Source organism: Leptonychotes weddellii, chromosome 4, assembly GCF_054177405.1.
Source record: "Leptonychotes weddellii isolate Sample4059 chromosome 4, ASM5417740v2, whole genome shotgun sequence".
Classification (NCBI taxonomy): domain Eukaryota; kingdom Metazoa; phylum Chordata; class Mammalia; order Carnivora; family Phocidae; genus Leptonychotes; species Leptonychotes weddellii.
Genome location: NC_138372.1, coordinates 124,008,801 through 124,013,019, shown reverse-complemented (window position 1 = coordinate 124,013,019; position 4,219 = coordinate 124,008,801). Strand labels below are relative to the sequence as shown.

Genomic DNA, 4,219 nt, shown 5'->3' with positions numbered 1-4,219 from the left:
TAAAAATAAATAAAATAAAAAAGAAAATGGTTCAGAAATGTCACAAGGAACAGATTATGCAAATATACATCAGAAAGGAACAAAAAGAGTTCATTATATCACTACCATCTAAGGTTGAACTCAAGGCAGAAAGCGTTAAGAACAAGAAGCTCTTTCTTATATCTGAAACAATCACGTAGTATAATATGAAGAACAGCTTTGTGCCCTTTGCCCAACTTTTGCAAATTTAACTGTATGTTGTATTTGCTTCAGATTTCTTTTTGTCTATTGTTCTGTATAAAACTCCATGTGTCCTCCCTTCATCCTATTTCTCGGCCTCCCTTCCTTACCTTTCCACATACCCTGTCTTTAGAGTAAGCCGGATGCAATGTACTATCCCAACAGTGTTTATAGCCACACTGTTCATAAAAGGAAGAAAAAATTGTAAACTATATAAATTTATATCAATGTGTATGTTGAAGAATATCCTTACAACTCAATATATTATGAAAATTAAAAATGGATGAACTACCATCTTAAAAATACAAACATATAACTAAATGAAAAGAAAAATTAAGTTAGGATGTTATTTATGAAATGTTCAAAATTCTGCAAACTACTATATAACATTTGAAAATCTCTAAATACATAATAAAGTATTAAAAACAAGTTGAGAAATAATAAAAAATGAAGTCATGTATCTTTTGCTTGCAGACTTAAATTTTAATGAAGTCAATGCATCAGTTGGTTCCTTTATGGATTAAGCTTTTTTCTCCTCAAAATTATCCTTTTCAACCACTAGATGATAAATATGGTAACCAATATTTTCTTTTAAAACTTCTTAAAGGTTTGCTTTTTTGCATTAAGGTTTTTTTTTTTTTTTTTTTAACCTAGCTAGAATTGATCTTACGCACTGTGTAATTAGAATCTAAATTTAGGGGCGCCTGGGTGGCTCAGTTGGTTAAGCCTCTGCCTTTGGCTCAGGTCATGATTCCGGGGTCTGGGATCAAGCCCCAGGTCATTGGGCTCCCTGCTCAGCGGGGAGCCTGCTTCTCCCTCTCCATTGCCTACTGCTCCTCTCTTTGTGAGTGCTCTCTTGCTCTCTCTGTCAAATAAATAAATAAAATCTTTTAAAAAAATCTATTTTTTTTCTATAAAATCGGTCACTGTCCCAGAACTATTTACCATATTCTTTCTCTACTGTTGTGGAATGCCCTATTTGTCATATATCAGCGGTCCATATATTAACAGACAGTTCGGGAGCTCTCTATTTTGTTACACCTATCTATTTTTATTTATCTCAATCCTAATACTACTCTGTCTTTATTATCATAGATTTATTGTGAGCTTACATACGATAAGGAAATTTCCTCCAACAACATGAATAATGTTTTGGCTCTTCTTGGCCCTTAGATTTTATGTATAGATATTAAGATTAGCTTGTTAAAGTTTCATTAATCTTATAATCCCTAAATGGCTTATCCCTCATTTTTTCAGAATTTTTCTACCTGTAAATACTGTTCTATAATTTTCTCCATATACACATTGCCATCTTTTATTAAGATTATTCCTAGATACTTATTCATATCTTACTTGGAAATATGTAAAGCCTTAATCAAAATACCAGGCAAACAAGTGAAATAAGACTGAGAAAGACAAATACCATATAATTTCACTCATAAGAGGAAGCTAAAAAAAAAAAAAAAAAAAAAAACAGGAGAAAGAAAGAAAGGAAGGAAGAAAGAAAAGAATAAACAAAAGGCAGAATCAGGCCTGTAAATACAGAGAAAAAACTAATGGTTGCCAGAGAGGAGGGAAGTAGGGGCTAAAGCAAAAGTAGGGGCTTGGGCAAGAGTTAAAGATACAGGCTTCCAGTTATAAAATGAGTAAGTCATAAAAATAAAAGGCACAGGCCTCTGTCCCTTTCTGGTGTTCAAGATGTCAAAGCAAGGATGTGGTGGGTTGGGGCGCCTGGGTGGCTCAGTCATTAAGCGACTGCCTTCAGCTCAGGTCATGATCCCAAGGTCCTGGGATCAAGCCCCGCATTGGGCTCCCTGCTCCGTGGGAAGCCTGCTTCTCCCTCTCCCACTCCCCCTGCTTGTGTTCCCTCTCTCGCTGTGTCTCTCTCTGTCAAATAAATAAATAAATAAATAAATAAATAAATAAATAAATAAATAAAGGATGTGGTGGGTCCTCTGGTGTGAAATTCCAGATTTCTCTGGGTCTTCCAGTAGGAACTGTGATCAACGGTGCTGACAACGCAGGAGCTAAAAATCTGTATATCATATCTGTGAAGGGGACAACTGAACAGACTTTCTGCTTGGGGTGTGGGTGACATGGCGATGGCCACAGTGAAGAAAGGCCACCCAGAGCTCAGAAAGAAGGTACATCCAGCAGTGGTAATTCGACAACAAAAGTCGTATCAGAGAAAAGATGGTGTGTTTCTCAATTTTGAAGATAATGTGGGGGTCAGAGTAAACAATACAGGTGAAATGAAAGGTTCTGTTATCAGACCAGTTGCAAAGGAGTGTGCACACTTGTGACCCAGGATTGCATCTAATGCTGGCAGCAATGCATGATTCTTTGGTGTATTTGTTTAAAAAGATTTTTTTTAATTATTTGCTCCCCCCACAAAAATAAAAATAAAAGGTACAGCATAAGGAATACAGTCAATGATGTAGCAGTGTTGTATGGGGACAGATGGCAGCTACACTGTGGTGAACACAGCATAATGTATAGAGTTGTTGCATCATTATGTTGTACATCTGAAACTAACATAATATCGTGTGTCCACTACACTCAACTTTTTAAAAAGTGTGATATAGTTTTTACTAATAAAAAAGTACTGGGCAACAATAAATATAAACTATTAAATGCCATTATTAATGTATATTTTAGTGTATTTTCTATTAGTTTCTTTAAAAAGCATTCTGTGTCTTCTTTTTTTCTTTTTTTTTTTTTTAGATTTGATTTTATTTATTTGAGAGAGAGAGAGCACAAGCAGGGGGAGCGGCAGACAGAGGAGGGAGAAGCAGACTCCCTCCCCACTGAGCAAAGAGCCCATGAACCTGGGATCATGACCTGAGTTGAAGGCAGACGCTTAACCAACTGAGCCACCCAGGCATCCCTTTTTTCTATTAGTTTTTAATGCTGTGTAGGAATGCTTTTGAGTCTTTGCATGTTGATTTTGTCTGTAAGAAAACTTGCTTCAGTTTCCCTTTTTTTAAAAGATTTATTTATTTTTTTACTTATTTTAGAGAAAGCACAAGCGTGGGTGGTGGAGGACAGAGGGAGAAGAAGAGAGAGTTCCCAAACAGACTCCCAGCTGAGCATGGAGCCCAGCAGGGCTCTATCTCAAGACCCTGAGACCATGACCTTGAGATCACGACCTGAGCTGAAACCAAGAATCAAACGCTCAACTGACTGTGCCATCCAGGCACCCCAAAATTTGCTTCACTTTCTTATGCGTTCCAATGCTCTGTGGATTTTCTTAGATTTGCTTCTAGTTTCAACATATTTTATTACTTTATGAATGTACTCCTCAAATGCTAGTTTCCTAAGAGATACATCTTGAATAAATGTTTAAATTGTTCATTGTTTTCCCTGTATATTTTTCTTTAATACATTAATATTATTCCTTCACTAGCCAGGTGTCCCAGGATGTGGAATATGAGGTGGAAAGTTGATAGAGAATCAAGTCTTGCAAACACCATCTGTGGAAGAGAAGGGAAAGAAGCAGGACTGGACAAAGGGAAAAGTTAGGCTGTAATGAAATCTCAGGGGAAACACCAGCCAACACCACAAGAAACTCCAAAGCTAAGACGGGATGGTATACCAGACTTTTCTTAAACTGACAGGAGGGGGTCATGTCCTTAAACTTCCTGATGGACTAGTCATTTGAGCCAAGTTGTCCAGGAAAGGGGGCTTGACCTTGGACAAGGTGACTCTCTTCATCTAGTCATTTCCTGAAAATGACCAGTAGCCGAGGGTTATCCACTAGCAGCATTCCCAGGCACTAGGACCATAGTCCTTAAGCCCAGAAGAAATATCTAGTGATATGTCACATTGTCAACTAAATATACACTGCAATAATAGATTTTGTGGTGTTCAACTTAATTACTGAGATAAACCGTATTTTATAAAATGTGATATTTATATATATATATACACTGATAAATTCAGTTTGCTAATACTTTATACTACTTTATAAACACTGCTGTTTTACTTGCTAATATTTCCT

The 4,219-nt window shown here is 36.7% G+C and overlaps 1 pseudogene; it reads left to right on the top strand.

Annotated features, from left to right (window-relative positions):
* Nucleotides 1–2,155: 2,155 nt before the first annotated feature.
* Nucleotides 2,156–2,558, top strand: LOC102749502 (large ribosomal subunit protein uL14 pseudogene; annotated as a pseudogene).
* The last annotated feature ends 1,661 nt before the right edge of the window (nt 2,559–4,219 follow it).